Below are 21,539 nucleotides of genomic sequence, written 5' to 3'. Positions count from 1 at the left end.
TCCTCCCTGCCACTGAAGGGATTGACGAAAACACTAACTGCGCTCCTGCTCCATCGATCAGTCGCCCCAGGGCTCTGAAGTCCCTTTTAATTGCCTTTGGGCTTCTTAGCGCAACCTCATCGTTGCCAACCTGTAGGACCAACAGTGGGTAGTAATCAGTGGGCTGAACCAGACCAGGGAGTTTCCTGGTGTCATCTCTCACCCAGGCCCCAGGGAGGCAGCAGACTTCCCTGTGGGTTGGGTCTGGTCAGCATATTGGGCCCTCTGTACCCCTCAGAAGGGAGTCGCCTATGACAATTGCCCTCCTTTTTTTCTTAAGAGAGGATATCTTGATGCGTGGGGCTGCCTGACTCACCCTAGGCAACCCTCTGGATGAACTTTCACCAGGGGCCTCATGTTCCTGGCCCTCGAGTTCCAGAGCCCCATATCTGTTGTGTAAGGGCAGCTGGGATGGTGAGGGAAGCCAGGAGGGGATTCGCCTGCCATCTCGAGCAGGGACCTGTTTCCCCCTGTTTCCATCAACTCTGATCACATATGGTATAGAGTGTCCGATTAGCAGTGAAAGCAAGAGTACCTTCATTAATAGTCTTATTGTCATTGTGATTTTGCTCGAAAAGGTCAGTGTTACCATAAACCATATTATAACTATAAGCAGTTCCTTAGCCCATAGAGTTTTTAGAAAGTCTTAGCTTTAGCACTCCTGTTGGTACAGATGTCCACTGTTCCTCTGGTGGAGCTCCCTTCACTCTCATGACGTGGATCCAGGAGCTGAACCCTTCTACTTTTCTTTTAGTGGTTCATCTTTCCAGGTCCAGATGTAAACCAAATCTTCAGGTGTGAAGTTATATACCGAAGAGTCCAAAGGAAGTGGAGCCCGCTGGTTGAGATACCTGTGTAAATAGGATAATACCCACAAGAGAGGTAACAAATAATCTTTCAAAACTCCTTCACCTTTAATGTGTATCTGATCACTCCAGCTACCCACCTCATTGATGGGATAGAGTTTTCCACATAGTATTTCAAAGGGGCTTATCCCTTCTATCACTCATGGAGTGATCCTAATTCTCATCAGGGCAATTGATAGGATATCTACCCATTTAAGCTGGGTTTCTTGACATACTTTGGAAATTTGCATTTTAAGGGTCTGATTGATTCTTTCTATCTTCCCACTAGACTGTGGTCTCCAAGGGGTATGTAGATCCCATTTCAACTGGAGGAATCTCGACACCCCTTGGATTATTTCTAAAATAAAATGAGGTCCATTATCGGAGAATAAACCCTCCGGGATTCTGAATTGAGGAATTATTTCTTCTAATAAAATTTTAATGACTTCCCTATCTTGACTGTTATGGCAAGGGAAAGCTTCAGACCACCCAGAGAATGTGTCTACTAAAGCAAGTAGATATTTATACTGCTCACTCTTTGGTAACTCAGAGAAATCTATTTGCCAGTGCTCCCCTTTTTGCTTCACCCATCGGTAGCTTCCTTTAAATCTTAGGGTTGTTTGTGCAGCAGGTCTGACATCTTCTTACTATTAGGTCCGCACTTGATTGCATTTTTGGCTCTATAGCGTATCTCTTAACACTGCTGATCATAGCATCAGCTCCCAGCTGAGTTTCTTCATGTAGTTTCTTGAGGAGAGCTTCCATCATTTTGGCTGTAGTAAGAACTTGCTGATTCAGGGTTACCCACCATCCTTCCGTATCTCTTGAACATTTCGGTATTTCCACCAATTGATTCTCCCTTTCCTGCTATGCATTGTAACAGAGTTGCATCATCATTCTCACCCCACCATTGTTCTAAGTCTTTTGTCAATATGTTACCAAACAGAGTAGGGCTGTTTGTTTGGGGTTTTTTTTAAATCCTTGGGAGAGCACAGTCCAACACAACAGCACCTTTTTTCCCATCGTGGGGTTTTCCCATTTGAAGGCAAAGATTATTTGGCTTTGTTCATCCACTGGGATACAAAAGAAAGCATCTTTTAAGTCCAAAACAGTAAAATAGGCATTTGTTTCAGGTACCGAAGTTGTACGGTGTAAGGTTTCAATACAGTGGGGTGTATGTCCAGTCTTGTACTCGTCTATATTCTTCAGTACGAGGCTCCTTTACTGGTAAAATAGGAGTATTAAATTCAGATTGACATTCTCTAAGCAGTCTGTATTGCATAAAAGTATTTGTCAAGGGCTTCAGACCCTTGTGTGCTTCCAATCTAATAGGATACTGATTTACCCTTACCAGCTTTGCCCCCAGCTTTAGTTCTATTGTAATCCGAGTTACATTTTTCGCTTTACCTGGTCTCTTTGAGGCCCATGGTGAAGGAATTACCGCATCCAATACCGTGTCTGGGATGTTGTTTCCAGGCTTTTCCAGGGTTTTATCTGTCAGTTGGCAGATTTGTGCCTTCCATGCCATTTTGGGTGGGATGTGAAGCTGTGCAGAGTTTTCAGAAAAGGTTACTTGTGCATTCAGTTTACATAACAAGTCCCATCCTAGCAGTGGAAGAGGGCATTCTGGCATATATAGAAACTTGTGAGTTAGTTTAGTATTTCCGATTGTACATTCCATAGGTGGTAAAAATGACCTTAATGTTCTCTTTCCCGTTGTCCCAACAATCTGTATAGTAGTTTTGCTTAGGGGCCCTTTACAACTAGTGACTACCGAACGAGTGGCTCCACTATCTATTAAAAAAATCTATGATCTCGTTCCCCAGCTTAACTGGAACCAGGGCATATGCTGGGGAGACTTTAATGTTTTCCCCAAACCTCTTCATTCATTGTCTGAACCTTCTAAAATAATAAGATTAGCGTTTCCTGCATGATCTTGTTCCTGTGGCCCCTTTCAGTTTGGGCATTCGTTCTTCCAGTGCCCTTCCTGTCTATGGGCCGCACGCTGATTTTGTCCTAGAGAGGTTCAGTTTTGTGGGCCTCTTCCTCTACTTTTCCCTTGGCATTGTTTCTATTTATTGCTGCTGCCTGCAAAGATGCTTGTAACCTCATTCTGCTCTCTTTTTCTTTTTCTTTCTCTCTTGTCCCGATTGTTATACACTTTATATGCTATTTCTATCAACTGTCAAATCAACATTCCCAGCCCCCCCAACTTTCTCCTTGTATCCTTAGTTGCTGCCCAGTGCACAGCATATTGAACATCTTCTGATTTGCCTCATTGTCTGGATCCAAGTCCATCCATTTTCTAGCTACTTCACATAACCTCTCGTAAAAGGCTGATGGACTTTCATTGGAGCCCTGTCCCAACTCTGTCCTGGTTTTGGCCAGGATAGAGTTAATTTTCTTCTTAGTAGCCAGCAGAGTGCTGTGTTTTGGATTTGAGATGAAAAGAATGTTGATAACACACTGATGTTTTTAGCTGTTGCTAAGCAGTCAAGGACTGTCCAGCTTCTCATGCTGGCCTGCCAGCAAGGTGGGGGGCAGGGTGCATGGGAAGCTGGGAGGGGACATATTTTTCGATTTCGATGCTCTGTGCTGGACCCCATATAATATTAATTGTTGGTATTGCTTCAGCTGGGCCTTTACTCCCCCCTGTTAGGATCCCACTCTGGATCTTTTCTAGTAGGCAAATAGTTCTCAGGGTCTTCCTGTTTATTTCTTTTCTCACCTTCTTCCCTGTCTTTTTTTTATTATCTTTTTTTTTCCTTTTGCTGTAAAGAAAGTATTTAATAATGCTTGTACATCTCCCATCTCCCCAACTAGGACTGTGAGTCAGCATGATAGTCTCTAAAAGCCAGTGCATTCCTTCAGGATTTTCTCTGTACAAACCAACAGATTGTTTCCAATTTAACAGGTCAGAGATAGTGAAGGGAACATGTACAAAACCCGGCAATCCTTCCAGTCCCACCACTTATAAAGGCGGAAGGTGGGGCCGTTGGGACTAACAATTGCACATCCTCCTGCTCTTCTCCCTCTGCGATTTTTATTATCACAATAATAAAACAATAGCATTTCCTTTAGAAAAGTGTCTGGTCTCATCAGCTAAGCACAAAACTGGTGCTTAGTGGCAGGAATGCTTCTTACTCAATTTATGTAGCATCTGCCTTTTTACTTCTTAAGCAACCACTCCAGTATTGAAGGCTGCACTTGGCATAACTGGTTTAGCTTAATCCTCTTTCTGTACAGCTTGAATGGCTCTTAGTAAGAAAAGGCATTTACAGTATATTTTTAACAAAGCAAGCTGTAATTTTTTAAAAGATCCCTATTTGCTCTATATTTGGGCTGAGAGAGAGTATTGGGATAAAGAACAGCAGATTTTTTTTTCTAAAGTGACTTCACAAATACTGAATAAATGTCTGTCACTTTTCCTGTAGAATATTTCTAATAATCTGGTTGTTCCCATTTTGATTTACTGAAGACTTCTTTGGTTTTGGACCTGCTGCATAGTTTCAGCTTGACCATATGAAAATGACCCTACACAAGTAGCAGTGTTTCTCAGTCTGAGAATTCATGCCACTCTTTATAACTGTTGGCTTGTCTTTTTTAAGAGATTAAATTAAATATATGAATGTGATATTTCCTGCTGCAATTCTTTTATTTACAAAGAACATTTATGAATTTTTGAACAAAGTCAGATCAACGTAAGGGATTCCTTGCCAGTAGTTCTGAGCCTGTGTTTTAGAAGTTCTGTATCCCAAGGAATTTAGCCCTTCCTCATTCACAGTGATAAGCTGAAGATAAATCTTAACCATTAAGCTGAGCAGCTGTATTGTGTGAATTTAGCAAGATTGTGTAAACTTGCATGCCTTACTAATCGTCAATCTCCAGAGGAGGAACCGAAAAGGGGGCTTCAGGCAATGATAAAAGAAACATCTTGCCACAAGGATAACAAGAATAGGAGAAGGCTACCAGCATGAAGTCAGCAAAATTTTGCAATAACTAGGGTAAAGGCAAAGGTGGCAGCGGGAGATCACGACCACTGACTCAGTTGAGGAGCTATGCAAATTACCCCCACACTTTTGTTACCAAAAAAGTCGGCAAGAAAACCCTCTAACACTTAGTTTGAAGTTTTAGAAGGCAGGCATTCTTTATTGCATTCTTTATTTTCTAATTAACTCTTTGATGCTATTAAGTTTGAATTTCTTAAGTTTGGATTTCTTTGAATCATTTGGCAACCCAGATGGGATCTCCTCTGTTCGGCTGCGGGACCCGATGAGTCTGGGACACTCTTGGGTACCCCCGGAGATCTTTTCCGGAGAGACTCCCGTTCTCAGTCGGATCACTGCGGGAACAGACAAAGACCCTCTGGTAAGAAGACATCTTTAAACCTTGAACTTGGTAAGACGATCGATCGCATTGGGGACCATCCATAAGACGTGAAGCGATTCACGCAGGATGGCATATACCGGGTGGCTAGCAACCTTACAGGTATACACTTGGGGGACTTCCGTCCCATTTGGTAGGGGATTAAATTCCCCATTTGGAGAGGCTGCGTCCCCATTTGGTAGGGGATTAAATTCCCCATTTGGAGGGGCTGCGTCCCCGTTTGGAGGTCTGGTTAACTGTTATCTGACTTTTGGCTAATGCATTTCGGGTATTGATTATTGGTTTGTCCTTTATCAGATTTTGGTTATTAACAGTAAAATTTGCATCAGATATGGGAGAGTCAAAGAGTGGTGGAATTCTAAAGAAAAGTCCATTGGGATGTGTTTTAAAGCATTGGAGAGATCTGGGAGGAGTGCTGGGAAGTGTCAATAGAAAAATTTTAATTAAGTATTGTAATCACTGGTGGCCTCTCTATAAATTAGATGATGGAGAAAAATGGCCCTTTAACGGGACATTAATACATTATTACAGCTAATGATGGGCGTCACACTGGCAAGCCTCCAGTCGTGTGGGACCTCCCCTGTTAACCAGGACTGCTGATAAATGATGGAGAGTGGCTTGGCAAGCTCTTCTGCCAGCTCTCTCAGTACTCTCAGGTGGATCCCATCAGGCCCCATAGACTTGTGGGTGTCCAGGTGGCTTAACAGGTCCTTAACTGCTTCCTCCTGGATTATGAGGAGTACATTGTGCTCTCCATCCCCATCTTCCAGCTCAGGGGGCTGAATACCCTGAGGATACCTGGACTGGCTATTAAAGACTGAGGCAAAGGTGGCATTAAGTACCTCAGCCTTTTCCTCATCCTTGGTGACAATGTTCCTCCCTGCATCCAATAAGGGATGGAGATTCTTCTTGCCTCTCTTTTTGTTGTTAATATATTTGTAAAAACATTTTTTGTTATCCTTTATGACCGTGGCCAGATTGAGTTCGAGCTGGGCTTTTGCCTTTCTAATTTTGTCTCTGCCTTTCTAATTTTGTCTCTGCTTGACCTAACGAGATCCTTGTACTCTTCTTGAGTTGCCTGCCCCTTCTTTCAAAGGTCATAAACTCTCCTTTTTTTCCTGAGTCCCAGCAAAAGCTCCCTGTTCAGCCAGGCCGGTCGTCCTTCCCACCATCTCGTCTTACGGCACATGGGGACTGCTGGCTCCTGTGCCTTTAAGACTTCCTTCTTGAAGAATGTCCAGCCTTCCTGGACCCTTTTGTCCTTCAGGACTGTCTCCCAAGGGCTCTCTCAACCAGTGACCTGAACAGGCCAAAGTCTGCCCTCCCAAAGTCCATGGGAGTGGTTTTGCTGACCCCCCTCCTTACTTCACTAAGAATAGAGAATTCTATCATGTCATGGTCGCTAAGCCCAAGACGGCCTCTGACCACCACATCTCACACCAGTCCTTCTCTGTTTGTAAACAGCAGGTCAAGCGAGGCACCTCCCTTGGTAGGCTCACTCACCAGCTGTGTCAGGGCGTTATCTTCCACACACTCCAGCAACCTCCTAGACTGTTTCCTCTCTGCTGTGTCATACTTCCAGCTGATGTCCGGTAAGTTGAAGTCCCCTACAAGAACAAGGGCTAGTGATTATGAGACTTCTGCCAGTTACTTGTAAAACGCTTCATCTGCCTCTTTGTCCTGGTTGGGTGGTCTATAACAGACACCCAGCAGGATATCTGCCTTGTTGGCCTTCCCCCTCATCCTTACCCATAAGCACTCGACTTGGTGTTCACAATTGTTGAGTTCTATACAATCAAATCCATATCTCTTCAGTTGAGAGAGAAGGATTTTGTGGAGGACCATGTCAAAGGCCTTACAGAAGTACAGATTGATGACATAGCTTAGGATATATAGTCCATAGTCCAGGTAGATATCATCTGTAGATATGTAGGAAGGGATTTGGTTTTGCAACATATGTAATGTGATCCACAGCAGAAAATATTGCCCAGGTTGGAAGAAAGCTAAAAGGATAAAAGCTAATAGGTGGTTTGTCTTTATGAATACCAGTGGTCTCTCAAATGTCTGCAGATGAGTTTGCCTTTGCTGTCACTCTGAGCCCTTTCTAATCGCTGCTACATCCCCTTGTTCAGTGTGAGCAAAGATGGCATTAAAATCTTGAATCTGGAAAATTTTGGGTTTTGTTCCTGAATCAACACTAATCTGCAGAATCAGGACGTTTAGCATTTCTAAGCTAGAATTTATATTTCTTGCAGTATGAATTGTGACTTTCTGGGATTTTCCAGACATTATTGCTTGTACAGAGCAGTGGTGTATGCATATGCAATTAACAGTTTATTCCTGAAATTAAATATTTAATTTATCTTTCTGTGTTACTCAAATTATTGTTTTTATTTATAGTGAGAACTCTAAATTTAAGTTTTGATGGAGGACTGTTTATGTCTCAGTGTTTTATAAGCTGCTATTGGAAAATGTAATGTAATAGGTAATACATTCTTAGTCTTCTTTATTAGTCATTCAGGTAAGATTTATGCAGACCATGTCTACTGTCAATGGCAGGGTGCCTTATTGTTACCAAACTTGTAGTGACTTTGTCATTGTTTCATAGGTTTAGATTTTAATCAGCAAATGTGTGGTTAATATGCTTTTTTAGTCCTGAAATCATTTAACAGTGTGTAGTAAGAATGGTCATTTCGCATTGAAAACTGTCTGGTTTATTCCAAATACTCTGTTTAAACAGTACTACCTGATCCCCCTGTCCACCTTAACTGGACTCTGTTAAATACTAGTCAGACTGGGATCCATGGGGATATCCAAGTAAGATGGGATCCACCACCAACAGCAGATGTTCAAAAGGGATGGATTACTCTGGAGTATGAATTGCAGTACAAAGAAGTTAATGAGACAAAATGGAAGGAGGTATGAAGCAAATATTTATTATATAATAGTCATAGTACAGTGCAGGCTTGTTCTTTTCCTAACACTTTTGTACTGTTATGAAAAGCAACAGGTTTGTAATTGCTAACTAGATGATACCTTAAGTGTTATACAGTATGCCCATATTCTTCTGAAGTTTTTTAGCAAACATTGTAACTTTGTGTTAAGACAGTTGTCACACAAGATAATAATAAGAGACCCTGAAATCCCTGTGTTAGATTAGGAAGTATAGCAGTAGTCACATATATACATGTTTTTTTCAAGGATGAAATATTTCTCTATTGTTTTCCTAAACCTCAGCTATTTGAAATAGTGCATGGTATTTTTAGTAGTTGGAACAGTAATATTATGGTTGGAAAATGTCACTATGTCACATCCAGATTTTTCAGGGTAGCTGTAAAGTTCTAATATTTATAAATATCATTTCAATAGATTAAAAAAAAGAAAGAAAAGCTTTGAGTTATAATTTAAAATTTGATACAATAAACAAGTAAAAACAATGCAACATAGATAAGACATACAGATTTCATACCAGACAGCAATGATAAATTTGTGACTATATGGATAGTCAATGAAAATATAAAATGTTTATAAACCAAATAGTTCAAATTTTCTTTTGAAAATCACTAACTTCTTATGTAGTTAGTTTTCTTGTTATAGGGAAAAAAAATTGTACCCAGCTTACCTGAATGCATAAGCTAAGTGCCACTGTGGCATGGAATATGTACAAGGAAACAAATTTACCAGATGTGGGTATCTCTAGGTTTGCTTTATTAGTAACTCAGACTTGGGCCACCACCGCAGTGAATGGCAAATAATCAAAGCTTATATAGCTTTATATACAGCTTATATACCTTTCCTAACCCATTACCTAAAGTCCAAAGTCTTTGTAAATTTGCACTCAACCTTTCAGTTCTCCAAACTTCATCATTTATTACAGTCCACCACAATCCCCTGTCTCAGCTGAATTCTTCTCCTCTAGTTCCAATTCTTATTTCAGTTTCAGGGTCATCCTTGGGTCATCATCTTCTTTATTGCTTCTTCCACTAATCTTCGCCTCGGATAATTCTGAGAAAGACCTCAAGATGTTCTATTAAAAACTTAGTTAAAACAAACAGTTTCCATTTCTACAATCTCTTTATCTAATAAAGTACCTGCATTTTATTAATTAATCATCTTTTGTTTAAACTGTCTCTACTTGATTAGCTTGACCGGGTTTTAAACCAGCCCTGGGTTGGGGCTGTACAAGGAGCAGGCTGAGAGCATACTCTGGGCCTGTTGAAGCAGCTCTGATAGTATTTGGTCAAGATAACTAAAATCTAATATCAATCTGATATCTCTTAAACCATAATCTAATCTATAGTCCTAAAGTTATAGGTTTCTTACACAAATATTTGCATATGGAGACTTCTTCCTGAATACCAGTTCAATGCAGGAAGAACATCATTTCAGAGCAGAACACTTCCTTTACTTTCTTATTAATATGGAGTTAACTGACAGAAAGAAGGCAGATAATACTGTTATGAATTTGTCTTAATCTACAAAAGGCAAATTTACCAACTGAAACAGTCAAGTTGGTTGGTTGGCCTTCATCTGTGAAAGACCTTGGATCCCTCCTCACCTCTGATCCTTCTCAATGTTAGCATTTTCTGTTTATCCTACTCCTTATTAGTAAGTCTACAGCCAAACAGGCCTATAATGTCTAATGTCTAATTCCTAATACTTGTCTGAATTTCTTTCTATGTTGGTTTAAGCTACACTTACTGTATAGCCTCTATATTTTAAAGCCTATGAAATGAGTTAAAGTTTAGGCAGTAAATCAATACTCCTTAAGAACTTGAAAATATGCAGAGTATTTATGGGATTTACAAAAGCAGGTGGCAATACAGATACCTCTTTAAAAATGCAGTTTTGATTTTTTATAAGCCTTTAGGTATCAATCATATAAATACCCTAATAAAGCTTTGTTCTTGCTCCAGTACCATCAATAATTCCAGCATGCCTTGAGAATAGTTCTTCTCAGGAGAGCAAAGGTTTGAAGTTCAGTGTTTCTTCTTTCAGAAAACAGATAAGGAATTGCTGAACTCTATACTTTCCTCAAGAAAAATAGTACTATAGATTATGTTGTACTGCAGCTGTATATATTGTATATTATTGTGCCTTTCAGCTTAAAAGCACAAACATGGCATAATTCCCTGAGACACTGTCCATTAGAGCACAAAAGAATTTTTTGAACAAAATCTTGGTCTGGGCTGAGACAATTGCAAAACTCCTAATAACAGCATTGGAGCAACAATTTCACTCTTTGCATTCTTTGCTACAAATATCTTCTGTAATGAGTGTTGAAGCAGTAGAGAGATGTCCAGTTATACTGTTATTACTAGTTTTATAGACAAAGGATAATCTTTGCTTAAATATATTATAATACTTTGTACATATAGCTGATACAAAAACTGATACAAAAATGAATTTATAGTACTTAAATTGTAATGTTTCCCCCTTACTGAAACTTGTTTTGTAATTTTTTTAGAAGTTTTGGGATGAACTTCTTTGATTTCTTCCTGTATAACATTCATTTTTTTCAATTAATTTACTAATTGAAAATAGATAACTTAAGAGGACTAAAACATTAATTAGTAAAGTGTTATAACAATAAGTCATAGTGATAAGAGGATCAAAATTATTTTCTGAGAAACTTAATAAAAACAATAAAATCCCCACCATCATATAGTGGCTGTTCATGAGACAGAGCCAAATTTGGCTCACAGTCTGAAAAACTTTCATCGTTGTTAGGAGCTCCTTGCTGGGTATCTTTTTACAATTCTACTCTTACCTTGTAGTGTTGTCCATTACATTCACTAGACTAAAATTCTGTCCCCTCTTATGTCTATCCAAGTTTACTAGTTGTGCCTAGCAATAGCTATACAGACCTTGTGAGGCTGCTGTGTTTTTCAAACAAGGTGTGAAAACACACACCATCTGAGCAGTAGTGAAGAATGATGACTTAGTAGTGAAGTGCCTAACTATGAAGTGCCTAAAAATGTATGTGTGATAGGGAATCTTGTAAGTCTAATTTTCCTTTAGTTATTTATTGTATTTTAAATTGGGCTGATCTGACTTGAAAAAAAAAACAACAGGCCCAGAACCACCTTACATGGGATGAAATTGGTGATCACAGCTCGGTCCTCAGTGAAGAGGGCTGGACCAGGAAGGACTCTACTGGCTCTCGTTATCTTGTTGAATTTCTGCTGGAAAAGGTCTATTTCACACTGCAGTGAAGTGCACTTAGGGCAAGGAAGCATGGAGTACCAACTCCAGAGCTGAACACCATTGTGTCCATACAGCACTGTAGCTGAGACACAGGGCTTACTAGTTTGGGGGAGAGAAACTCATCTCCCTACACTGCATTAGATATACAGTCTAATATCTCCATGTGGTATACTGCGTTGTGTGGGTGCCCAACCCTGTGCTATGCCTAACCAGGGTACCTCTGAACCTTTCCCTGGTACTGCCCATCTCCCAGTTTTCACTATTTTTCTGTTAAGGTTGGTGAAAGCCATCACCTTGGTTGCTGTGTTGCCTGTCATGCCTGGGCCAGCCTCTGTCTCTGGTGCTCCCATCCCAGAGAGCACTCTCAGCATCTTGGGGGCTCCAGCTGATTAGTGACAAAGTTGCTCCACCGTCTGTTTTAACCCCCTCTTATAGGGCCAGACTCACGCAGGCAGCGCAGTCATACATCTCAGCGTGACAGCAGGTTTGTCACACCTTTCTTTAGTATGGCAATCACAAGCATCACTCTGTGTTCACTGACTGAACAGCCTGCAGTAAGTCCAGCAACCCAGTGGTCTAGTTCCAAGCTCCCCTTCATATACTTTAAATGAGTTTTCTATATCCTGTCATGCATTTTTATTAGTTATCTTTTATCATGTCTCTCTCATATGGTTTTTAATTGTTTTAATTCATATCACAAATGCTATTCATCTATTCAGTTCATGCTGTACCTTCCTCAGTCTATACATCATGCTCCATCCAGATGTCTTACATAAAGTTTTGTTAGTCCATTGATGGACTAGAGACATCCTGCCCATTAATCAATTATCTGCTCTTTAGCAACTCTTGCAATTTCAGGTGTACAGGTGCAGTAATTCTACTTCATATTTGTTGTGGTTTAACCCCAGCTGGCAACTAAGCACCACGCAGCCGCTCGCTCACTCCCCCACAGTGGGACAGGGGAGAGAATTGGAAGAGTAAAAGTGAGAAAACTCATGGTTTGAGATAAAGACAGTTTAATAGGGAAAGCAAAAGCCACGCACACAAGCAGAGCAAAACAAGGAATTCATTCACCACTCCCCATGGGCAGGCAGGTGTTCAGCCATCTCCAGGAAAGCAGGGCTCCATCACGCGTAATGGTTTCTTGGGAAGACAGACGCCATAACTCAGAACGTCCCTCCACCCCTTCCTTCTTCTTCGTCCCAGCTTTATATACCAAGCATGATGTCATATGATATGGAATATCCCTTTGGCCAAGAGTCAGCTGTCCTGGCTGTGTCCCCTCCCAGCTTCCCGTTGCACCTCCAGCCTTCTTGCTAGCAGGCCAGCATGAGAAACTGGACTGTCCTTGACTGCTTAGCAACAACTCAAAACATCAGCACGTTATCAACATTTTCTCATCCCAAATCCAAAACATAGCCTCACACTAGCTTCTATGAAGAAAATTAACTCTATCCTGGCTGAAACCAGGACAATATTTTTCAGGGCTTTATTTTGACCTGCATACTGCCTTTTCCAGGTGCCACCGTTATTTGGGGTACATAAAATTTTGTGTGGTCCAGCATCCCTCTCCTCAGAATTTGCACTGCTTGTTTCAGAAAAAAAAAATTATATACTGTAAAGCTTTAGTGTACTATTTCTTTGTGGCTTCATAGCACAAAATAAGTAAACTGTACTAGTATAGATTGTATTCCCTTCCCAACACTTTCCAACTGGATTATCTTCACGTGTTAAAAACCTCTGTGATGTAAAGCGATGGTTCTCCAGGATCTTGTGCTCAACCACTAGCAGAGAAAAGCAATATGTCTGGGATCACTGCCTCCTCCAAAATCTGACTGATTGGTTCTCAGAACACTTGAGTCTGGAGTCATCAGGGATCAGAGCACTCCACAGATTGTAGCTACCAACAGAATGTTCTCAAGTTTAGATTATGCAGCTACAGTGATGATAGGATCATATTGTTCAAGCTTCTTTCAAATCCCCAATGACTGTTGTTTTCCAGGTATTTTAATTCTTAGCCCATGCTGTGTTTTGCCAGTATCTTACTTGATTCTGAAGTAGAATATAACATCTGCCACGTGCATTTCTATTTTGTGCATTTTCCTTATTTTTATATACTTGTGTTGGGCTGTTGGAGCTAAAATAGAATAGAAAAATACATATTCTTAGAGGAGGAATAAAAGAAAAGAGAGATTTCACATATTAAGACCTCCAGTGTGACTTTCTACATAGTTTGATATGCAGCAGTATCTAAGTATGTTGCAGTTAATACTTAATATAGAAGTCTGAAGACCAACAATCTAATGCCAGCTCTCCCAGAGTCTCCACTATCGGTTGATGATTTTGGGAGCTATGCAGTCTTCCCCAAATAAATACATCTGTAAGATGCAATACAGATTAGAAGGCCTTTAAATAATTTTTCTTCTTAAAATGAATTCTGTAATGAATATTGCACTAGTTTTAAGACTTCTGTGTTATTTCAACAAGGTTTTTGGCATTGTGAAGTCAGTAATGTGCTATAACAGTAAAAGAGATTTACAACTTTATAAAATCAGTGGGAGATATTCACACTACCTATTTATGGCATGTAACTGGGAGCAGCTGCCTTTCTTCACTGACTATATTTACAGAGAGCTTGGATTCTCCGCTTTTGGTCCCCTGAATCACAGCAAAGCCTGATGGCTAGTACGTCAAAAGTAAATGGTGTGAATTTTCTCTGAACTCTTCTCATGGTATCCTTACAGTTCCAAGTAGTAAAAAGGCCTTCAAATCATAGAATCATAGAATCATAGAATCATAGAATCATAGAAATGTTTGTTTATTTATGAAATCAAGAAGCAGTGTAAAATTGCCAGTACAACTCAAATAAACCACAGTCCTTCTGTCTTTACAGTTAGAGCCCAGGCTCTCAACAATGGTTCCACTGTACTCTGAAGATGGGAAGAGATTATGAGATACGAGTCCGATCAAGACAATGTACCTCTGAAAAATTTGGGTAGTTCAGTGAAAACCTTTATGTATCTTTTTCAAAAAACAGGCGTTGAATTTGTTTATTGTGCTGAAGGTAAATAAGCAAAGTGCAGCAAAGTGTTTTTACAACTATTGCTGTCTTTTTGTCTTCTGAGTGTTGGGTTTGGGGGGGAGTCTCCTTACCTTTGATGTTGTATGCTTGAATGGATTGATAATTCAGCCTACTACTGAGATGGTGAGATTGGTGAGATTGAGAATGTACAAATACCATATACAAGTTCAGAAGTAAACTCAGCAAGACTTTCCCAGCTCATCAGAGAGCAAAAATACAGATAGCTTTAAGAATCAGAAATAATAACTGCTGTTGCATATCCTATAGAGTCTAAAATACAGTTAAAACTCATACTTTGTGTAAACTGAGCACTCCAGTAGTGAAGAGAATTGTCACTTCTATTAAAGTGTTATACCGCTAAGTTTGTTACCAAAATGATGTGCTTTTCTGATCTGTCTGATACTATCAAGGACAGCGTTTTTCTGATTCTTGCTTCTGTCTTGTACTTGTTTTTAAAGTGCTATTAAAGACAGAAGAAGAAACAGCCATTGAGCACCACATTTCTTTCTATTAAAAGAATGAGACAGTGCCTTTTCCTAAAGCATTCTCAGGTCTGAGCTACTAAATTAACTCTTCAAAATATGAGCTCTTCAGCAAGTTATTTTAACAAGCTGCTTCACTTAATTTTCCAGAGTAGTAGTGGAGGTGTTAAATAAAACCACCCATAACTCTTATCTTTCAAAATCTTTCTAGATTGGCCTTTTAAACTCTTTGTATTACTAGTTTTCATTCCTAATTTATACGAACAGCTAATGTTCTGTCCACATGGCATTATTTTGTCAAGGTTTTCTTATGAACTGCATTAAGTTGTCAAGGTTTTATATGAACAAAATTAAAATACTATGAAAATCTAAGGCCATCATATGAGCACAGTTTTCTTCAGTCACTACAACCCAGATTCTGCAAGTTGATCCATATCTATACATCTCACACAGCAGCAGTGATCTGATTTGATGGATCAGTTCTCCACCGTGTACTGCATTGCTGAATTGGGACATAAGTTGGAAATTCGCAAAGGAAAATTAAGAAACCATAAGATGGTCTGACAAAATTTATTCTTGCTTTGTATTTTACCCTTAGGAACACAGAATTAAAATTGACATTTTCTATGTTAAAAGTTAAGTATTTCAATTCAAATGTAATATTCTAACTTCAGGCTTCAGGATCTTCTGTGACCAAGCCGCTCCTTGCTCTGTGTGCTGAACTTAGTGAGCACCTGGTCCCACGTGCGAGTTGTTCTTTCCCCACTCTGACACATCTAGCTTTTGTCATGCATTGTATCAGGAGCCTTGCTCTTAACTCTTAACTCTGGGATTGGGATGCTATTGTGGGGAGTGGCTTCCTTAGATTAAGCACTGCCAAAGCATAGTGCTGCTTGCCTAAATTATTTTTTTAGAGCTGCTCCAACCGTACCATCTTGTTTTCATTTCAGTGACTTGTCCTTATGCTGGTATGTGCAAAACACCTCAGTGTTCATTTTGGAAGTGTATATACAAGACCACTGACAACATGCGTGTGCTCACTGGGACTTGACCACGGTGTTGTTCCATAGTCTAGGACAGTACTGGTATGACATCCAAGCTGTATTATTCTGTCAAAACCCATCCCTGAACACACATTTTAGGGGATGAATTCACTTTGAGACCATTTTGTCATTTTTATCTATGTGTCATTGTGTCATTTTTATAAATGACACAGTCCTGAGCTTTGTTTTATTTTATTTCTGTTACTTATAGGAGCTGCAGTCTATCCACAGAGACCAAATACTACCCTATGACTCAAGCTCTTTCCCTTGGCTTGATGAAGAAATAGTCAGAGATTAGTGGAATAGTCTAAGAATAGAAACAAATATATAGACATATGTTTGTGTGAAACTTTTGAACAGTAAGTGGGTGAAAGTAGTATTTACAAAATTTGAATGCACTAAAAAGCAATCCCCTTCAAAGCCTAAGTAAATTAGCTGAGTAAATACTGCAGTATAAAATGTTCTGCAATATAAAAGGAACAGGTGCTGTCAACATAATCAGATTCTTACTGCTGAAGGCCCAGTACATACATATGCCAGCATCTATGTAGCTTAAGAGGATGGACAAGAATTCTCAAAATAGTTTCTAGTCCCCCAGATTTGAAAAAAAATTGAAGCACTCTATTTTTTAAGCTACAAGTACATAAAATTTGACAAATAAAAACTCTCTACCTTGGTTGTTTGGACAACAGGATTAAGATCACTGTTACAGCCATCCCACATGCTCCAAAGATAACAACTAAGAACCACAGAAACTCAATTTCTGAAACAACAGAACAAAAACATGTTAGCAGGAATCTGCATCTCTGTTCCATCTTTAATTTCAACCTTCTCTTCTGCTGCCTGAGGACTCCAAAGTCATAAAAAAACTGATAGGAGAAATCTTGGTTACTTAAACGTGAAAGTTCTGTGTTAAGCAGAAATAAAAATACCCTTTTGGACTCAACAGTTTCTATATTGCATTTGTGAGTCCACTGAGACTCCTTGCAAAGACAGACTGAGTTTTTAATATAAACAAGATCTTAGTACAGACAATATATGTAGCAAAACAAGCCATGAGTAACATTCTGCCTGCTTGGAACATGCTACCAGTAGTCCTGACGGCATGTAATGCTGCAGACCATGTTACTGCTTGTTATCCCAAGCTGAGAGAACATTATTAATAGCATGCTAAATCATAGACAAACTAGTCATCTCTCACAGAAAGTAAAATATGGTGGTGTCAAAAAGCATAATACTACTCTTTCTAAAGGCAGAACATTAATTATGTTGTGAACTGCTGACTGCAAAAAGAAAGAAAGAAAAAGAAAAAATAATTCTTCCTTTTATTTACCTTGCAGGTTGCTACAAAGAGAGAAATTTGAGAAATGTGATTTGGTAGGAATGAATAACAATGCTGATAAATGAAATGTTTTATCTTTTAAATACTGGCAATTCCATCATACTTAAGCTGACACTGTAGAATACAAAGTATAGAGAAATTTATTCTGGCTGTAGCCTTACATTCTTCTCATTTGTTCCTAATTTTAAGTTTTCCATACAAACTTCACTCAGTTTTTGGGTTAAGAAATACTGGGCAGGAAGCTTTAGAATTCTATACATGAACATAATATACAGCCTTTTGGACAAAAAAAAAAAATCAGGCATCAGTTTTAGCCCTCTGCTCTCAGCTTACATTTTGACTGAGCATATTTTCAGGCATGAGTATTTAAAGTCCTATTTCACAGAATCACAGAATCACTAAGGTTGGAAAGGACCTTCAAGATCATCAAGTCCAACCATTAATCCAGTGCCACCGTGTCCCCTAAACCATGTCCCCAAGTGCCACGTCTACATGTTTATTTAACACCTCCAGTGATGGTGACTCCACCACCTCCCTGGGCAGCCTGTTCCAATGCTTGAACACTCTCTCAGTAAAGAATTTTTTCCTAATATCCAATCTAAACCTCCCCTGGCGCAACTTGCGGCCATTTCCTCTCGTCCTATCGCTACTTACTGGGGAGAAGAGACCAACATCCACCTCACTACAACCCCCTTTCAGGTAGTTGTAGAGAGCGATAAGGTCTCCCCTCAGCCTCCTCTTCTCCAGACTGAACAGTCCCACTTCCCTCAGCTGCTCCTCATAAGACTTGTACTCCAGCCCCCTCACCAGCTTCATTGCCCTTCTCTGGACACCCTCCAGCAACTCAGTGTCCTTCTTGTAGTGAGGGGCCCAAAAGTGAACACAGTACTCGAGGTGCGGCCTCACCAGGGCACGATCACTTCCCTACTCCTGCTGGCCACACTATTCCTGATACAGGCCAGGACGCTGTTGGCCGCCTTGGCCACCTGGGCACACTGCTGGCTCATGTTCAGCCAGCTATCAACTAGGACCCCCAGGTCCTTTTCCACCAGGCAGGTCTCCAGCCTCTCCTCCCCAAGCCTGTAGCGTTGCATGGGGTTGTTAAGACCCAAGTGCAGGACCTGGCACTTGGCCTTATTAAACCTCATGCAATTGACCTCGGCCCATCGATCCAGCCTGTCCAGAGCCCTCTGCAAAGGAGTGATTTTGCAGCACTCCAGTCCTGTGAGTTATCCCACCATGTTTATGTGATGGCAATGCCATAGGGTTAGGCCATACTCTTTTAGATTTGAGAGATGTAGGCTTGAATTATGCAAGGCTAAGAAAGGAGCAGAGCGTAGTTCTCCCTCCTGAATGATTTCTCCAGGCAGTGAGCGGTAAGATCCTTTGTTTTGTTAGAAGCAGTGCCCAATCCTGTCAGAATAGCTGTTTTGTGGATTCAACTGTAAGTGCAAATCTTAAAGTAGTACTCTGAGAGCCCAGACAGTGCACAGCTAACACAGCCCCTCCAGGGATTAGGTGGAAAATTACTGGATTTCTGGCTTTCTGGATTTCTGTAATCTCTTTCTGGCTGGGGAATTTGGGCCTGCCATAGTTAAGCAGAAGTTGCCTAGATTTCTCTCTAGCACTTCTTAAGACCCCTCTGATCCTCCCTGGACCTCACCAAGGTCACTAACAATGCAGCAAAACTAATATTTGGTTTTGGATCTACCATTCCCACAGCTTACTTTCTAAAATAGGCAAGTAACCCAGTATAAAGTGAATGCTGAATTTTCCTTTTGGGAACTACAGTTTATCTGTTTGCAAAAGAAGCAAGGAGGTAAAATGTAGGAGATCAGCATGACTCACTATTGTTGGATTATTATTAATGGAAAAATCACCTTTCTATTTGGATTTTCTTTCTTGTTATTTGGTTGTGGGTTTTTTTCTCAAAGAATTAGAAATTCACTTTATGAAGAACTAGAATAATATCTATTTCCACAGTATGTACATGCATAGGCAAGTTACTAGTTCTTTCTCTACAAGGGAAAAACCCTGTTATTATTATATATTACTTGTTACATTAATAATTCAGAAAACAGAAGTGTCATAGAGATGGCAAAATACTAGCCTAAATTTTTGAAGTTGTGTTTCTGTTTTATTTATTAGTTCTAAAGTACTTCACTCTTTTCACCAACTCCTTTTTTTCTGTTCCCCTATTTAAATTTATTTGGCTTATGCAAGACTACTTTGTCCCTTAAAAAAAAAATTATATCAGGTTCCTTTGAAAATTCTGTAAAAAGGGAAACTATTGACAGTGCTCTAGGAATTTACTGTCTTTCTATAGAGCATTAAATTATCAACGACTGGAGTCCAAAATGGATTCACACATAAATGTATGTGTTTTCAACAAGGAAGGCTGCAGAAAACTTGGTTTTTATTTGGAATGAGAGAAAACAATCATTATTTTCCTTAGCACTATCTGAAATTGAATCTGCAAACATTTCAGTTTTGAAGTAAATAGGTATAAATGCAATGTAAAGCGCTCTTCTTTCTAAACTCCTCATAAAGGACCACTGTCAATTAAAAGCCATCATTTATTTTTTCCAGGTTAAAAATGCTGATTTTTCCTCCTGTGCCAGTTCCAAAGATTAAAGGGGTTGACCCAGTTCTCTTAAAGGTAATATTGTACTCTAAAATCTACAGTGGGAATCATTGTAGTAGTAGCAGGTGACAATTGTTGTCCCAGGCAGAACAATTTTGTAGGAAAAAATTATGACATGGGGGAGTTGCCACAGAATTATTTTTCATAAAATACAAAAAAAACCCCACTTTGCACTTATTATGTGGGCTACAGTTACCTTTCCCTAAGTTAACATCACAAAAAGCACAAGAATTTTAATTCTTTCCTTTATAACATTATTTTTTTCTTGCTTTATAGAAAGGAAAGCTAGATGAAGTGAACTCCATCTTAGCCAGCCATGACAGCTACAAGACACATCTATATAGTGACGACTTGTGGGTTGAGTTTATGGAGTTGGACATAGAAGACCTCAAAGAACAGAGTCTCAGATACCGACAGGCTCCTGAGTGAAGACCATCTGAAATCACACAGTTGCTTGGGAGCAAAGGATGATGACTCTGGACGGGCCAGTTGTTGTGAACCAGATATTACAGAGACAGACTTCAGTGCAAGCGACACATGTGATACCATCTCTGATATTGATCAGTTCAAAAAGGTAACTGAAAAAGAAGAGGATCTCTTGGGCCTTGATAGGAAAGATAATGATGAGTCACTTCCAAGTCTTGCTGAGACACCCAAAAGCCGCATACTAATACTCAGTCCAAAAGTAGCCAGCTATGGCCACCTTCCACAGACAGCATTGACTCAGTTTAGACCATCAATCCATACCCAGCTAAGTAACCAGAATTCATTGACAAATACTGACTTTTACATGCAAGTGAATGATATTACTCCAGCAGGCAGTGTTGTATTTTCACCAGGGCAGAAATCTAAGGTGGGGAGAGCACAGTGTGAAGGCTGCACAGAACAAAACTTCACCATGGACAATGCCTACTTCTGTGAGGCAGATGTGAAAAAATGTATTGCTGTGACTTCCCACAAAGAGGATGAGCCGCATATTCAGGAGTGAAGCTGTAACGAGGATGCTTACTTCACCATAGAGAGCCTTACCACTACTGGTGTCAATCTTGGAGATTCAACAGCAGAAACCCCAAGTTCAGAGATGCCTGTCCCAGACTATACGTCTATTCATATAGTTCACTCTCCACAAGGCCTTGTGCTCAATGCAACTGCACTGCCTGTGCCAGACAAGGAATTTAACATGTCTTGTGCCTATGTGAGCACAGACCAGCTGAACAAAATCATGCCGTAGCTCTTCTTTGACTAGGTGTGTGCAGTATTTCACAGCAGAGAGTCAGCTCGGACTTCTATGCTGAAACCAAAATGAAGTCTAAAAGTTTCTCATGGTTCTTATAATTTTACCTGAAATGTTGAAACATAAAGTATTCATCAAAATATTCCTATTGTGTTCTGTAGATATTATCTCTGAATTTGTCTTGAGATTGTTTTACTAGCAGTGACTGTCTTGTTCTTGTGGGTGTTGATTTTTG

At 39.9% G+C, this 21,539-nt stretch overlaps 1 pseudogene across 1 annotated transcript in view; it reads left to right on the top strand.

Moving 5' to 3' along the window:
- Nucleotides 1–21,301, top strand: part of LOC309415133 (growth hormone receptor-like) — a 47,498-nt pseudogene extending 26,197 nt beyond the window's left edge. The window contains exons 3-4 of the transcript in view: nucleotides 20,016–20,085; nucleotides 20,347–21,301. The product of the transcript in view is annotated as a growth hormone receptor-like (transcript). The remainder of the gene's footprint in view (nucleotides 1–20,015; nucleotides 20,086–20,346) is intronic.
- Nucleotides 21,302–21,539: the final 238 nt, after the last annotated feature.

The sequence above is a fragment of the Phaethon aethereus genome (genome assembly GCF_964289735.1).
Source record: "Phaethon aethereus genome assembly, chromosome: W".
NCBI classification, from domain to species: Eukaryota; Metazoa; Chordata; class Aves; order Phaethontiformes; family Phaethontidae; genus Phaethon; species Phaethon aethereus.
The sequence above is the reverse complement of the archived record's forward strand: the minus strand, read 5'-3'. Positions and strand labels throughout refer to the sequence as shown.